Source organism: Crassostrea angulata, chromosome 2, assembly GCF_025612915.1.
Source record: "Crassostrea angulata isolate pt1a10 chromosome 2, ASM2561291v2, whole genome shotgun sequence".
In the NCBI taxonomy this organism is placed as follows: domain Eukaryota; kingdom Metazoa; phylum Mollusca; class Bivalvia; order Ostreida; family Ostreidae; genus Magallana; species Magallana angulata.
Genome location: NC_069112.1, coordinates 67,866,430 through 67,885,504, shown reverse-complemented (window position 1 = coordinate 67,885,504; position 19,075 = coordinate 67,866,430).

The following is a 19,075-nucleotide window of genomic DNA, read 5'->3' as shown; positions in this document are numbered from 1 at the left end:
TATTAAATGTAATATATGTAATATCTATTGTGAATTCTTTGATTTAAGCTCCACAAAATAAATAATGCCACAAATTATATCGATGCGTTATTATAAAGAATGATTGAACTTATTTATAAAGCACTATGCTGATAAATGAATTTGATAACCTGTTTAAAACATCAATCTTTACGCCATAGAAACAAAAAGTGATTATTGAAAGAACAACCCCTGGTCAACTTTTTCGGTATTAATATTTGATTAATTTTTGTAGTCTTCATACAAAGTAAAACGTCATAGCTCGCATTAAGGAATGAAATTATATCAATATAGCGTTATAAGAGTGGGCGGGACATCAAATCGGACAATAAAACGCTTCGTTAATAAGCTGCAACCCGTGATTCGACCTGTTCAACTGTAACCTCAAATAGTGTCGTCACTAAACGCATCGCTATATCGGCCAAAATGTATAATCTGGGGGAGATTTGGGATAACTTACTGGGAAAACTACTGCAATGCCCGTTATTGTATACAATACATGCGATTCAAACTAATCGTTGAAATACGCACTTATAAGATAATGTAGAAAAGTAATTTACCAGCTTCTGTGTTAAAGAAAACTTATCTTTCAAGATTAAAATTATATCCATGCATGAAAAAAGAAAGCATACACTTTAAATTTTTTAAGTATAGTTATCATTCAAATGGTATATCCTGTCCACATACATTCGTAAATATCAATACGATACAAAATTACTTCGTTTTACAAAGTAAATTATTTTCATTTAGCCGAATTAAAAAAAATAAAAAATAAAACTCTTGGTAAAACCCTAATTCAGATGACATGAAGAATTACTTTCTTCAGCCAAATTTAAGATAAAACCAATGAAATAAAATACTAGAACGCATTAAAAAAGCTTATCAATATTTGATATTATTTATAACTTAATCTCAAATATTCCTAATGTACCTTTCAATACAATTTAAAGACAAAGGTCAACTTATTAGGATCATCATTCATACCGAGTTTCTTCGAAGCAACCATTCAAATAGCCAATGAAATCGCTAAAGTCGAAATCGTGGCTTATAGTTAGAATATTTATTTCTACGTTACTAACCTAAACTACCACTCGTGTACTAAACAGTAATCGTAAAGTGCATGTGTCTATAGACGATCGAGTATTAGCTAGATTTATGAAAAAAAAGCTATCAAACTATCTAATGGAATAGCATAACGGAAAGATATTATTTACAATTTGGGTTGGCAAAAAATATCTTGGTTGAAATAGACGAATGAGAATTCGATTTAAAAGAGATAAGGCTATCACATTATTTTGAAACTTGTTTATTAAAACCTACGTTTATTCATACTTTAAAGGTCACATCGTCGAGTAGGATGTTATTAAATCAGTTATTAGAGAACATAGATCGCAGAGACGCGGTTTTACAAGTCTATGTTTCATTACATTGACGATTGTATTCTTTTTATTTCAACTCACACAGCTTCGACGGAAGACCTACTCGTTGCTTTGCAACGAGCTCTGCTCTAGTTTTATTTTTATTTTTTATGTATAAAATGATTTACTGGAGCATTTTAAATGATTGACCAAAATACTGAATGTTAAAGTCAAGTTAAAAGCGAGATACAGAGGTAAGAATTGGTTGTTATGTGAACAAAGCTCGAGTCTTATAGTTGTTTACAAAAAATGTACTATAGAGAATTACCATTTCTTAGACAAAATTACATGTAAAAACAATTTAAACAAACTCAGTATCTTAATAAATACTATTATCAACAAAAGAAAGATACATTTGATTGAAACTTACACCAATACAACACATCTGAAAAAATGACAATATTCGAGCTTTGTTTACAAAACAAAGAACTATGAACTCTGTATCTTGCTTATAACTTGATATTTGACTTTCAAATTTTGACATAGCATTCAAAACTTCTATATTTATCAGTATAAACATTGAAAATAGAAAAACAAAATTTGAACATTTTAAGTCAAGTCGTGTCAAAGTCCCTTTAAGGTAGTCCTATACTCGGCACTAAATGGGCTCAATCATTAAAAGCTTAGCTTTAAATGATAAATATACATTCTAGCAATACACATACAAAAGAAAATATGTATGTTTACATGCTAGTTTGTTTGTTATCACCTCTCAGACGGGTGTACCCCCTTGCGAAAATTATTGACAATTATGAAATTTGCCAGACGTCCGTTTTTCCTAAAAATAATTACCAATTTTGGGAAAACTAGAACTGAACATACAAAATAGAATATAAATATTTATTTAAGCCATATCTCACCAATAATTTTGCGCAAATTTTTGTAAGTAAGTACGCTTTATGGACCTGATGTATCAAAAAAGAATACAAAAAATGCAATGCTAGTATCGCGTTTGGTAAATTTTTTACTATTTTATGGACTCAAATTTAAATTCATGGTGTTTATTCTATAGATTGACATCTTAGAAAAAAGATTTGGTAAGATAAATTATATGTTGACGAATTACTTTTCACGCTATAAGCTCTAAACCAAGTAGACCCTGGCGAAAAAATCCGTAAAAATCACATTTTGCTACAGTTTTCTGCCTAGATCTGTTAGCAATGTTAGATATCATTTAAACATTAATCAATTGACGATTGATTAAATTCGAAATAGCTTCTGTCTAAATTTAAACCGGTTTTAGTAAAAGAAACAGAAAAATCGGGGGGGGGGGGGGGGGGGTGAAAACATAGAAGATATAAGCATACCTGAGATCCTGGTTAATCAGAAACTTCGTTTTTCATTTTACTTTAACAGAATCGAGTTTCTCAACATTAATCATTTCTATCTCTCATAGAATACATATATTACCGTTCTAATTGCTTATTATTGCCATTGTTTACAACAGCGATGTAGAGCAAAATCAATACCGGGTATCAAAAACGCTTTGTAAAAGTCGAACCAATATTGTAAAATCCGTATTATGACGTAGTGCGATACTCGGACTACTTTAAGTTGTGTAATGCATCAACAGGAAATTAAAAAATAGAATTTTGATTGATGATTTTATTGGAAGGTAGATTCATGTGAAAGGGAGTAAATATACGGTATATTCATCATAAAAGTTTAGCACATTAATATTTTTATAAGCTGTTAATTGGAAAAAAAAATGTTCAAGAATTTGTTTTACAAATTGGTGAATAAAGAAAAAATAGACTTTAAAATGGCACTATTGAAGGTAAAATAAAGCTTGCTAGCGGTAGACATTTGATAAAACTTATACTTTTAGATGGCCTTAGAAGCAGGAAAAGTACCTTCAGAAATGATTATTTTTGTTTTCGGCTGGGGCGCTTCGCCCCCCCCCCTCCCGGTCCTCCCACCAGGGCTCTGCCCTAGACCCGTTGGGGGCCCAAGGCGGCCCCTAAACCCTTCGCCGAAATAAGGTTTCCGGCTGTTCCAACATTTTCCTTCTATTCAAAAACCTATTGAAAACACTGTCAACACATGAGGTTTTGTGCACTCTGATGGCAGAAGTTTGTGCAATAAAGAAGACCCCTTGCGGAAGTATCCTCGGATCCCGACTCACCAACCGTCATGTCCTCCGCAACAATACTTATCTAAAAGGCAGGTCAGCGTGTGGAGTCTTTTTCACAATTTAGAGTTAAGGACATGATAATCCCAGTGGCGTCAGGTGTAAGCTTTAGCAGAGCAGTCCTGGAACCAGTGGAAGGACAGATACTTGACAACACTACAAGCGCGCCAGAAGTGGAACTGTGAACAGCCCAGTCTAAAGAAAGGAGATGTTGTGCTGATGAGAGACATGGAGGTTCCCAGAGCGCAGTGGCCAATAGGTGTCATAGAACAGTGTTTTACGAGTCAATATGGCCGGATTAGAAAAGTGTCTGTGTGATTAAGAACCAACAACAAGATGCATACATTAGACCCATAACTGAGTTGGTTTACTTGTTTGTTGAATCATAATTGAAAATGAATGCTTCATTTAAGTTAGTTAATGTGATTTCTAGTAGAAATCAAGCGGGGGATGTAGTGGAACAGTTTCATGAACGACTTGTCTAATACTGTTTAAGCCATTTTACATACGAGTTAACATTCTTTGTTATTGAAAGTAAACTGAACAGTGCACACGCTATAATTACGGTCTAGCATAGAGTAAGTTAAATTAACATCAGTTACCACTTATCATCACCTTTATTGCAATATCCGTAACTCCCGCCATATTTGTAATCGTAACTACAAATGTATGTCGTTTATACGTTTAATGTTTGTACCCAGTTTGTGATGTTCATTGTTTGTTTATTGTAGTCTTTTTCTCTTCCAAGAAATTGTTGAATAAAACGCTTAAAATAGTTCTGCATCACAAAATAGACGCCAAATATGACAATTTGTTGACACACACACGCAATGCTGATTAACTACATAATCTTTACAATTCATAGAATTAAAAAAAAATAAACTAGAGGTTCTGTGTGCAAGCTCACAATTGATTCCCCCCGCTAAGATAAAAAGCATAATGCGTGTATTTTCCCAATTATAGAATTTTGCACTTTTTGTACCCTTGACCTTGCCCAAATGACCTTGGGTCAAGGTCATGACACACTCTTAGGTCATAAGCAATCTTTGTGTGAAGTTAGAACTTCCAATAATGCTCCATAAGAAAGATATTGACCGGACACGAATTTTGTATTTTTTCTGCCCTTGACCTTGTTCAAATGACCTTGACTCTTACGTCATAAGCAATCTTTGTGTGAAGTAAGAACTTCCAATAATTCTCCATAAGAAATATTTGGACTGGACACGAATTTTGTATTTTTTCTGCCAGTGATCTTGTCCTTCCCGAATGACCATGGGTTAGGTTATGACACACCCTTAGGTCATAAGCAATCTTTGTGTGAAGTAAAAACTTCCAATGTTTTTCCATAAACAAGATATGGACCGGACACGATTGCACAGACAGATGGACGGACAAGGTGATTCCTATATACCCCCCAGACTTCGTTTGCGGGGGGGGGGGGGGGGGGTTAATAACACGTATAGTACTACTCGGTGTCAAGTGGGAGTTGTAATAAGTTTGCCTAAATAACACATGCGCAGCTGCTCCACTCCGTTCTATTATTAGGGATTCAAAAATTAGGTTCATATGTGGGTTAGTGCGCAAGTCGGAAAATTTCTTTTTTCGGGCTGCCGAAATTTAACTTTGCTCTCGGTAGAACTGTAGTTCAAGTGGGTGTCGAATGTCGTTGTGACTTTATCTCGGAGTTTGCGTCACCGAATAAGGTTCGACAAAAATTGTGGAGTCTCATTTTCGATGGTTTCGTCAATCTCGGTTAGATCCAATTTTCTACAAACAGAAATTATTCTCGGTATGTTTTTATTCTATAGATTCATGTACATGTATCGTATCAGTGCTGATCTGTTCGTGATCGGCTTCGGCCGATCACTGTTGTGTCCATATGAGTCATCCGGCAAATGCCAAAGTTTTCATGAAAATGAGAATACGATACACATTCACATCTGGTACATTGTATACACGTTCCGAAGGAATTCAATTTATTTAGACGCCTTAAAATTTCTAATACCTTCAATAAAATTAATTATGTACCGTAATTAAGAAAATATGGAATGTGTTAAATCGAAACTCCTTTTAACAAGGTAACAAATTTATCTGTGTCTCGCATATATAAATCGTACGTAGAAGAATTGGATTACATAAATATCAACTTCTATGTTAAGTAACTTTGTTTAGTATTTTGTTATGTATTATCTTCATTTCTGTTTAGTTAATTTTCTTTAACTTATGATATAAGAATATTAGTTATTTAGACAAATTAAATGTGTTTGAATCCTTTAAGATATTGTTTACTCGTGAAAAATAGAACAGCGCATGGCTACTGTACATGTCGCCTTTCGATAAAACACAAGCATATTGTGGTACAATTTACAGCAAAACGTTTTCTTAGAAATTAAGTTTGATTTTGATTGTTTAATGGTTTAATATCGTTCGTTTTATCGTTATCTTTGGGTATCGTGAAAAATTAGTACGTTAGTGACCGTCCGTGTATCGTGCGTGATCGTTCGTGTATCAGAATCGTGCGTGTCGTTAGTCAACAATGTTAGTCAACAATAACGTTGCTACCACTGTATATACAAATGGTCCCATAGCATTCAACTTGGTTGATTCTTCTCTGTATAAACTTCTGCACGTACTGCGTTTTCATAAACAAGCTTTTTACTCTTCTAAAAAATGCATCAAAATGATTACTAGTATACGTGCTTCATTTGAATGAAATATGTGGTTGAAGTTAAAGCATTTACTTAGTACTTTGCCATATTTCTTAGATGTATATGCATTGCTAAGTCATTGAAAACTTGAAGACTTCAATTTCGATGTCAAGCACGGGATAGCTGCTAAAGAGCTAAAAATAATGGAAGTGGGCTTTTTAGGCAAAATATATATATATATATATATATATATATATATATATATATATATATATATATATATATATATATATATGGTTGTGTATGTGCATACATATGTGTGTAAATATATAAATTATCACATGTATATGAGAGGGAGAGAAAGACTTCCTTAAAAAAAACTTATCTTTAAATCTGCATGCAGTTGTTTTTTTCCGTGGTTTCGGAGCATCTTTTAAGTTCCCTAACACTTCTTTTTAGGTCTTTACATTCTTGTACTGCAGTATTACATATGGCAAAAATAAACAGGAACGGTCGTGAAATTTACGACTTTATAGCTGATAACTTTACAGCTTTGAATTAAAAATAATTAAAAGAAATAGTTACTGGTATTTTGGAGGGACTTACAGGTGGGGGCAGGAGTGTTAGTGAAAAGCAGTATTTTCGTCATCCCATCATTACCAAGGCGTGTTTGGCTCAGCCCGACCTGATGGGATTAATTTAGAGAAGCTGGTTTATATGTGCACTGGTCTCTACTTCTGTAAGGAAGTTGTGTCTCTAAGACGTGAATGGACACACGCCGCACTTATCCCCATCCTTGTGGCAAGCCCTCGCCTTTCCTCGGTGGCTAGGTTCTAGGTCAGGGATCCATTGCAGCCTGTATTCTGCTCTTGATGGCTCCGAAAGGTTTGGTTTCACAATGCACCGGTCTTCCCCAAGTGCAGTAATCTATCAGAATCTGCTCTGCAATATTTGTAACTGATGTCTACATGGTGTGTAACTGTATGTGTTGTGAAGGTGGTGAACTTTTTTTTAGAGTAACCCCCCTAAACTAGATGTAAATTTTGAAGATTCTTGAAAAAAATATTATTTTACATAAACTGCATTGAAACCAATGTTTCTGGTACATATGAGGTGAATGATTTTTAAATAATGTTTAATCACTCCAGATTACATGCAGTGACCGGTAGCCACTTTTAAAAAAATTGGACATGATTTATGTAGCAAAAGATGGGGCTCAGAGATAAGGGATGATTTGTTCATCAGCTTTTCAAATATAAATAATTCATAAGAATACAAATTTTTAGTACAAACCAACACATTCATTTAAATGCATAATGTATTTTTATATCTATATATACCAATATTTATAATAATAGTATAATGATCAGAACTAATCTATATTATATTAATTTATCATAGGTACTAGAACACATGTTATATGTGTTGGCTATATATATTTAAACCTGTAGCCATTGGCTACTATTTATAGCGGAGAACCTTTAGAACAGGTATTCAAGTTAAGCACGACTTTCACTCATTAGGAGCATTTTCTTTGACACATTTACACAATCCCCACCCACCCAATTATTTAGTGACATTTAAAATCGAAGGACTGTGCTCTATAAAATGTAAATTGTTTTATTTCAGAAAGAAGTTTGAAGAATCTTTATATGTATTTGTACGTGTAAATAAATACAGCAAATAAGCGCTTCCTTCACTAATCATGTGTATTGTTATTATTGTAAATAATTTATGTTCGGTTGAGTGGAACGAAGAAGAACATAAGTGTACTACCTTGGTTATGAATTGTGCAAAATTTATTTTTAAAACATTTTTTATTACCAGCTCTTAATTACCTTTTGAAGGTTGGTAATGAATTTTCAATTCTAAAACGTTACATAATTATGGATTTTTTTTTTTTTTTTTTTTAGAATGAACTGATTACCCTTGAATTGGTCATTTTTTTAAAAAAAACAAAAATCATGCAGCGTTTTAAAAACAGAACTACAAAGAGATGACAAATTTCAATATAGTGAAAGGGGGGGGGGGGGGGTGATCTGATATATCATGGAAGAGTTTACTTGAGAAGCAGATTTGATTGGACAAAAGAAGGAAAGAGTGTGAAGTTAAAAACCGTCGTAAGCAAAGACAAAGATGCATTTTTAGGTGAGTTCATTGTCACGACAGCCGTCGTTTGTCCAATTAGTCAAACAATAAAACACACCAATAATTAGTTATTACAATCTTTATTTAGTAACATTAAATCAATAAAAATCTAGCTGCAATAATGTAGCCCCCTCCCGATTTTTTTTTTTGGGAGAGGGCTACAACTCCATAGGATCTCCGTAATGATGCAAGTGCGGGAGTGATTTACTCCCGCAACGATTTCGTCTCAAATCGTTTATAAATGACAATAACATTTGCATTTTTTATCTGAACTCTTACGTTGTAGATGTCTATGGCATAAATTAATCCAAAAATATCAAGTATAGTCCATATATCGGTTACTTTTCGTGTATGTCAACGACGAAAGTTGAATTTGTCCGCCATGTCTACTGACCTTGACCGGTTTTATTTTGGGACAGCCAATTAGAATTCAGGAGCGGATCTTGAACTGAATATAGGAATTCCCCTATTATAAACATAATTAACGCGGTAAATATGAATTTTCCATTATATACAATTTCCTTAAATGATGTTTTAGTGATATAACGAGGTAAGATCAATTATTTACACTGACATTCACGTTATCAAGCCCATCAAAACTCCAAGCGTACATCCCATAAAATCACGCGAGAACTGTCATGGCTGCTGAAAAAGACGACTGGTAAACATGCTGCTGTGTTTTATCTGGTTTTGATTTATATACGATTAATTTGTTCAACCTGAATTAAAAAATCATTTTATCTCAAGGAAGACAAATATAAAATCGATCTTTTCAGACCGAAGTCAGCCTCATTAAAAACTTAATTTTGCACCATTACGGAGATCCTGTAGAATTGTAACCCTCTCCAGTAAACATCGGAGAGGGCTACATTATTGCAGCTAATAAAAATCGTGCCTCCGCTAAATCTTAACATGAGTTGTCAAGTTTGGGGTTTGCAGCGTAAGGCTTGATTCATTGTTTTGATTTAAAAAAATGTTTCCCGTCTATTAAAACGTCTTGCCATTTTAATAGAGGATTTCACTGACGAGTTCGTAATAATATTAAAGCTGTAGCTTAAGTTCCGTCTATCACACGTTTTAACGTTGTGATTGAGGACTGTCAGTGATTAAGTGAAACAACCCGTCTAAGTATCAGAGTGTTAAAAGTTAGAGGGTTTTGAAAGTTTTACTAATACACGAATCTAAACAAATTTTATATTATAAAATGGAGTGTCACGTGATCAATGACACGCCTTCCAAGTGTGACATTAAATGAATTATTCAGCAAAAAAAGGATATACAAGAAAAGTTACGTTGCAATATATTTAATAAAATAAACTATACAGAACAATTCTCAATCTCACTTTATGCACTGTAAATATCCAATAGTTAATACGGTTTGTTGCGCTGTGTCTGGTAACGATGGCCTTTGTAATTCACCGAGTAATGGCGGCACTGATAGTTTTGTCTGTGGTCATGTCTGGGTTTTCCTTGGGATGACCGGTAACTGTCCTGTTCCCGTGGTTTGTCAGTTGTAGTTGGAATGGAGTGTAATCTGTCCCGAAAGTTCTGCAAATCTTTCAGGTGCTTAGTGTATGTATTCAAAATAATCTCGTCAAAGTTTTTTTGTTCACGGTTGAAGTTAAAGGACGTATTCCTTATCCGTTTTAGAGCTGATACTCTTAGATTGTGAATAACTCCCTCCTTCTCTCTAATTATACCCCCGCTCCGAAGGAGAGGGGGTATACTGTTTTACCCTTGTGTGTCTGTCCGTCCGTCCGTCCGTCCGTCCGTCTGTCTGTCTGTCTGTCTGTCCGTCCGTAACAAAAATTTCTGTCGCATTTATCTCAGCAACTATTTATTGCAGATGCTTGAAATTTTAACACAGTGTTTGTTAAGGCATGCCATATCGTGGGATATATTTTTGTACCAATCGGACGTCAACTTCCTGTTAAATGACGACTTTGCTTATTTTTTAACCAAAATTTTCAAACAAATTTTCGTCAAAGATTTCTCAGCAACTGTTTATCGCAGATGCTTGAAATTTTTACACAGTATTTGTATAGGCATGCCATATCGTGGGATATATTTTTGTACCAATCAGACGTCAACTTCCTGTTAAATGATGACTTTGTTTATTTTTTGCCAAAATTTTCAAACAAATTTTCGTCAAAGAATTCTCAGCAACTATTTTTCGCAGATGCTTGAAATTTTAACACACTATTTGTTTAGGCATGCCATATCGTGGGAGATATTTTTATATCAATCGGACGTCAACTTCCTGTTAAATGACAACTTTGCTTATTTTTTAACAAAATTTTCAAACAAATTTTCGTCAAAGATTTCTCAGCAACTATTTATCGCAGATGCTTGAAATTTTAACACAGTGTTTGTTAAGGCATGCCATATCGTGGGATATATTTTTGTACCAATCGGACGTCAACTTATTGTTAAATGACGACTTTACTTATTTTTTAACCAAAATTTTCAAACAAATTTTCGTCAAAGATTTCTCAGCAGCTATTTATCGCAGATGCTTGAAATTTTAACACACTATTTGTTTAGGCATGCCATATTGTGGGATTTACTTTTGTATCAATCAGACGTCAACTTCCTGTTAAATATTGACTTTGTTTATTTTTTGCCAAAATTTTCAAACAAATTTTCGTCAAAGATTTTTCAGCAGCTATTTATCGGAGATGCTTTAAATTTTAACACAGTATTTTTTTAAGGCATGCCATATCGTTGGATATATTTTTGTACCAATCGGACATCATCTTCCTGTTAAATGAGTACTTTGTTTATTTTAGCCAAAATTTTCAAACAAATTTTCCTCAAAGATTTCTCAGCAGCTATTTATCGCAGATGTTTGAAATTTTAACACACTATTTGTTTAGGCATGCCATATTGTGGGATATATTTCTGTACCAATCAGATGCCAGCTTTCTGTTAAATGTCGACTTTGCTTATTTTGCATATTCACATCAGAGCGGGGGTATCACTAGTGAGCATTGGCTCACAGATATCTTGTTTCGTTATCAATGAAGTTCACTACTGCCTGGGCAGTTTTCCTTGTTTTATTTTCAGCTATTTGTTTGAAGAGGACTTCAAACTTTTCATTGTCTTCTTTTCCAAGGTTTAATGTACATGTTAACCTTGCCAAAAACCATGAGGGGTATTGTCCTGTGCGTTTACGCTTTCTTTTCGTTTTGAGAGAATTAAACGCTTCTTCAACGCTTCCTGGATTTCGTTAAACTCCTGTGGAGGATTGCAATGCGCATTAACGCTTGTATCCTCCGGCAAACTATCGTAAACAATTCTGATAAAATATCTCAGCTGTAGTTTTAGCTGTCATATTTTTTGTAGGTATTGCCATCGAAAACCTAGAAAAATGATCAGTTATGACCAATACATATTCGTAACCACCCTTTGAGCGTTCAAGAGTTGAAAAATCAAGACATACATGTTCTAATGGTTGCGACGTATTGATATTAACAAGAGGAGCTTTCATATTGGTTGGAGTTTTCCTCCTTCTACCACAATGACAAATATGGTTTTCAATGTCACGGTTCATTCCATACCAATAAAGTCTATCTTTATCTCTATCTGGCAAGTGAAAGAGTTCTATCTCTACCTTGATGACCCATTTTATCATGAATATGATGTAAGACTAGACCTATGAAAGATGATGGTAAAACAAGTTGATGTACAATACCTGTTTCTGTTCCTATGTCTCTCAATAATTTGTCATCAATAATTCTGAGTTTGTCAAAACACTGAAACAATGCTCTACTGTAAGGAGATGGTGGTATTTCATTCTTGGTGGTATTTCATCCTTATGTGGTTTGTATTTGTTATAAACTTGATCAAACCAATATGATATGTCTGGATCTTTAATTTGTTTTTGAATAACATCAATACTTTGAAAGCTTTCATTATGTAATGCACTGATGTTCATTTTGATAGCATCTTCAGTGACAGGTAAAGTTCCAATAAATGGACATATGTTTGATGCATTACATATTGCAGTGACAGAATTTCCCCAGTCTGTGTAATTTCACTAATCTTGATACATAGTTGCAAATTCTTCTCCTTTGATGATACAGTAGTCACATCTTGTTTCGGTAGTATAGATATACCTGGTAAACGAGACAGTGCATCTGCATTTGCATTTGTTTTACATCCATGCAGTAGTTGCTTGCTTCTCTTAATAAATCACTTGATAGTGTATTGTAAATAACTCTTTATAAAATATTATTAACCTCAAGTGAATAAGAATATATTCCCCCAAAATACTTCCATAAACTCACTTTAAAAATATGCCAAGATAGAGCAAGATGCCCAACAATAACAAATTTTCATGACATGTACATCACATTTAGGCTCCAAGATGAACATTCAAAATTTGCAACTCAACTTCCGGTTATGCAGAAATCTTAATTCTTAGTGGTCAGTTTATCTGGCAATTAACGAATCATTTCAAACGCATGCTCTGTTGCTTTCTAAGATTATAGCACATACCAGAATCACAAGAAAATCATAGCAGACTCAAAACCAAGAAACAAACCATATCAGGATCATACTTCCTTATTTGTCACCTATGATTTGGGAATGATTCATTTAATAGATCATGTCTAAATCATAGAACAAAATCATGAATTTGTGAGTTTGATATGATTTTTAAGTGATTTTGATATGATTTCTTAAGAAAAGTTTTTGTTTGGGGAGTCTTGGTAAAATGGGTATGCAAACCCGGGCCGTTGCAAAATAAAAGCCGGGAAAGATCGGCAATCGTCAATTCCAAATACGCAATATTTTGCAGCAATATTTACAGCAAATACAAATATACTGGTCCATCAAATATCCTGAAATTTTAATGAGATTGGCAGATTAATACCTGCCAATCTTTTGTTTTGCTCAGGCCAAGTCTTGCCTACCCATTTTACCGTATGCCGAACCCGAAGCTATTAAACTGATTGAAAAACGCCTTTCCTTAATTATTTTCGTAATAACACAGATTTGAAACAGAATTAGCACTTAATTTTTGAAATTTATATTTTCCTTCCCATAAGGATAATATATGCTAAACTACGTTGAATTAGACTCGGTTTTTTTTTTTTTAGAAAATTTTTTTTAAAAATGCACCCCCCTTTTTCTATAGTTTCAAGGTTTTCTTCTCTTTAAATACAGATCGGACTTTTATTTCTGCAATTTATATTTGCTCTCCCATAAGGATGCTTTGTGCCAAATTTGGTTGAAATTGGATAAGCGGTTTTAGAGAAGAAGTTCAAAATGTAAAAAGTTTACAGACGGACAGACAGACGGACGGACAGACGGACGACGGACAAAATGTGATCTGAATAGCTCACTTGAGCTTTCAGCTTAGGTGAGCTAAAAATGCTAGGGAAAAAGCAACGCCAAACAAGTGACTTTCATACAATTGTCAAATTGTGTCAAATTTTGTCAAATTAGGTTAAGCGCTCAATATTTTACTCAACATTAAGTATGTAATGGGACTTCTGATATCTTTGTGTAGGATTTTGCCGTTTAAAACCTGTCAATATTTTTGATAAATTGATGTTTTGTAGCTCATTATGGGTGTTTTCCGATGGTTTTTCGACTGGGCATAGGCTTGCTGACGAAAATTATATTTTAAAATCGCACTTAAGCAGACCTGCGCTCTATACTTCCGAATGCAAAATATAGAGCAAAAAATGAGAATATTTTGTTATTTGTTTGCGAATTTGCAGGAATTAGGTCATTAAGGTGACGTCATAGATAAACAGCGAATGTGCAATGATGACTAAATCAAGATTAAAGTTATAGGCATCCTCTATACAATGATTTGTGAAGATTTTATTTTTATGGGATACTATTCAAAAATTGTTTGATAGGGGGCATATATATTGACCACAGCGCACATAGTCTTTTATTAACTGATCAGCTGTAAGTGGCCAAGTTTGCTGCAAACCAAATTGTGCCCGAAACAACTGAAAAGCTTGAACTGCTTTTTCATATGCATTTGTAGTATTAGTTGATAAGCTTGATTGAACTAACTTTTAGACATGGTCAACAAAAGTTGGTAAAATTTTGTAGGAACTTGACAAGGATAAGGGTCTGCCCAAGGCGCAAGGTCTCGAAACTTCTTCCACTGAAAACGAGAAATGGAGTCAGCAATTTGTTTTTTTGAACCAGGTACATAATCAGCTCTAACCTAAATATTAAACTGCAAGCAAATCAAAACGAGATATCTTACTAGTGACATCACTTTTTCATTCTTTAATGTCTTATTGTTGAGAACATGAACTAATGCCAAACTGTCAATGTGCAATAACAGTTTCTGACTCTGTAATGCTTCAGCCCAAAGTTTAATGCCTAAAACAACTTGGACAAGTTCTAACACTGTAATATCAGTGATTGATGATTTTTACCAACTTTCAGGCCATTCGTAAAATGCCCATGCTGTCTTAAAAATTATGCCACAACCATGCGATGCTGAACCATCAGAATAAAAATGTAAACATTGATATGATTGCCAGTTCAATGAAGAAAATGTTGTTGTTTCCTTAAATTCTTTCAAAAAAGTTAGCCACATCTGCCAGTCATATTAAATTCCCCTAGACAACCTAATAAGAAGATGGGGCTTAGATGCACCAGACAGGAGACCATACAAACAATATGAAAACGCCCTTCCAGCTGACAATGCCTTAGTGGTAAAAGCAAAAGAACTAGTCAAAGACTGAAGTTACTTAAGTGTTGTTTTTTTTTACAAAAGCACGTTAAATGGTGGTTAAAATGGCATAGCTGGTGCTTTATTTATATTATACGTTTAGAATAATGATGCAATGAGTCATAGCGTAAAACAACCATTTGGTCACCATCACATTCATATGGTGTTCTCGTATATCAGTTGGTCAGTACAGTATGTTAAATGGTTGCCACTCCTCGCTATTGAGTGAGAGTTATATAATATATGGTTGGTTACATGCTTTAAAAGATGCGTCCAAAACATTGGTTGGTGTGCCGAACATTTCATCTGGTTAGGAAAATACATTAAATGGTGACAACGATAATTTAAATGGTGAAGTATTTTTATTACGCAGTGAAAAAGAGACAGTTATTGATCAATACTTGAAATCATTCTATTATTGTTCTTTGTCATGTAATAAACTTACAACTTGTCCTCCATATTTATACATATTTAGTCTGAGTTGATTGAAAGCCAAGCAAGGTCATCTAAATAGCTACAATGTCTTGTGTAAAAGGGAAATGTTTGTAAGGGCATCTTGTTGCAAATCTGCATGATAATCTGTATTTTAAGTGGTGGGAACCTCAGAAAAGAATACCAGGAGTTTGAAATTATAAACTTAAAGCTGAACACCGCTCGTAAATAGGCATACGCCATATTAGTTTTTCTATCTCCGATATCCCACACTAGGGTATACTCTCCGATTTCGTTACGCCTAATTGCTTTCAAGTCACTACCATCGACGTGACAAAACCTCCGTGTTTCAAGGGGCGCAAAGAGGGGTAATGAAATGAAAATGAAAAAAATAAAAAACACAACTGAAAAAGAAACCCTTTATATCACTCTTCCGTAAAATGCGCACAGCAATAAAATGTTCACCTGCATTTAAAAGGGTTACAGACCTCTCGCAGAACCTTTATTCAACTGTAGTATTGTACGCGTTTGTACGTTGGGATATTCATCCGGCAAAGTCACATGTGCTTACTTCGAACAACGGCTGCCTGTCGACAAATATCTTCAAAGCTTCCACAATAGGTAAGAAGTTAAGGTATATAAATACCTAAACAGAAAATATTTCTCCAATGCCAATAAAATGTACACAAACTCGCGTTTTCAAAGACACCACGTTCCACTGACATCCATCCCTCCGATATTTGTCATTGGACTAAACTGCGCATGTGTAATAGAAAACGAAAGTAGCACTTTGTTGACCCTGACCATTGTAGTCGAATGGAAGTCGTGTACATGTGTCGGTTATCTTGCATTGCTACTTTGCTTATATTTTTACTGCATTTATGGCATTTTGCTGTTTTGTTGCATAGCACTAACCTGTGCAGTTGATGCCATTTTTTACTTGGAGTCTTTCTTCACTAATTGCGGAATGGTACGCGAGTACTCGGTCAGCGTGTTCGAGGACTTTATTTACGACGGCAAAGCGTGGGTAGCACCTACACAGGTGAAACCCGAACATCGAAATGCGTTGGACCGTTAACTAAAAGGCTTATATAGGAGCTCTGGAATGAAAGGCGAATTGGAAAGACATATGGCGGACAATGCTTATTTACGAGCGGTGTTCAGCTTTAACGAGATGTGTTTTACACTCACTGAGAAAATGGGATTTGCAGAAATCCCAGGAATTCCTTCGGCTAGAAATATGTTTTTCAGATTAGTCTTTGTTATTGACGCAATCTTATTTTGGTGTACATAGAATGTTGATAGTTGAAACTCATACAGACATTCATATGTTACATAAGTGTTTATGACTTTGATCTTTGTTCAATATATTTTTTTATCTTTCTGTCCACTGGAAATCTAAATATCTTTGAAGTTACACCATTGAAATTACACTTTAATTACATTTATCATGTGTGTGCAGAATTAATTGAGCCAGGTTTCCTGATTTTGTCATATAAATGATACATTGTACTGCTTTAAAAAGTATATATCACTTGTGACTTACTGGTATATTAGTTCAAATTCCATTTGTAAAATCATTTGACAATTTAAAGTGTTTTGTTGGACTGAAATGTTATTATGGTTTTAAAATTACTGAAAGTACATGCACATGATGCAACTATCTTTTGACGCTGTATATAAAGCAAAAAGAAACTGTCAGTTGGGTTTAAAATTAGTGGCAAAATGATGTAATACATGTATGTACAATTCTTCTGTTCATTCCTAAGACCTATACATTTATCAGACACTTTTACATATACTATGTCTATTCCCCATTGTTACTAAGTAATTTGTTCTGTTTGTATACAAAAGAGAATATTAGAAAAGATTACATTGTTAGAAATAGCACATTCTTGAAATAACTGCATTGAATATATACACACTTTTTCGTAAGCGCTCTAATGCCTAAAAATTTTGACGGATTTTCATTAAATTTATACCAAATGTTTATACCACTAATATTTTGGTCAATGTCGAAAATCAGCATTGGTCGATACTTTTTGTTGGAGTTATGGGACTTTGACCACAATAATGACTCCGTTTTATCCAAAAATTTACCTTGTAAGAGCTCTCATGCCTACAAATTTTGACGGATTTACATGATATTTACACCAAATGTTTATACCACTAATACCTTGTCCAAGTTCCTAAATCAGCCTTAGTCGATACTAGTATACTGCTTGACCGGCAGGGGACCCAGGAATTCTATTAATAATTTATTGAAATTTAGCCTTACTATTCTATACAAGTTTTTTTTAATATACTCTTTTGTATACAAACAGAACAAAAATACTTAGTTACAATGGGGAATGGACATATGTATATAAAAGTGTCTGATAAATGTATAGGTCTTGTTCATGAACAGAAGAATTTGACAGAAAAATATTCAGTTTTAGGCATCAAATACGAATATTAATATTTTTTTAAGAATATTATTCAATCTTAATAACATTTTAAATTGCTGTACAGTATATCCTATTGATTCCTATAATATATCACTTTAGTTTCTTGAACAGCATGTTTATTACTTTTACTTGTAAACAGGGTCATTAACTTATTTTCATTATATTCAACTAGATACAGATAGGCCTTCTGCAACCTTTTCATTGTTTCAATGGTATGAAGTTTTAATTACCTTTCATATGAAAAATGACATCTAAATCTTAAATCGCTGTAATTTATATCCTATCCATCTAATGTATCGCTTTTTTATGTTGAACTTCGTGTATATTATCATTATGATTTTTTAAAATGATATATGCAATTTCATTAATTTATTTCTCATTTTAAGAAAGTGTCGGACCTTTGATCCGTATGTTACCGGGTCTGAAAAATATGGAGGAGACACTGTACAGTACTTTCCAGATCTTTATTGGCGGGAATATGGTACATTATTAACTGACAATATACAGTCCACATTATAACAAAATAGCCCTTGTTACATGTAATTATATAATCGAACACTGGTGATTGGACTTTATATTTACCTATTATTATATAATCGAACACTGGTGATTGGACTTTATATTTTACGTATCCTATAACTTTGACTATACTGATTGGACGTTACATATTATTCTTTGAACTGTTGTGATTTGACTTATCATTTAATTTCAGAATCAGTATAGAATGCTTTCGTAAAGTAAATACCTTTATTTAATGTATATTCCATGTAAATTGAATCACGATAATTCTGTGTCCATCAAAGACTTTATTGCTTTAAAGGAAGGTCAGAGAGAGAGCCAATAGCTACCATGTTTACATATTTATGGGGTATATTGTTTTGAGGTGATGATCCTTTAATGACCGTAATTAAATCCTTGCTGGTCAGTATGTCTCCAATTTGGACATTATGTTCCCGATTTGTACACAAATATCCTGAGGGGGGGGGGGGGGGGGGGTAAAGTTTGATATAAACTAAATAATTACATACATCATTCGGCTAATCGAAGTCAATTAGCCCTTTGATCGGCTCAGGTAGATGACAGTAATTGGTCACGATACAGTGACCCTCCCACTAGTAAATATC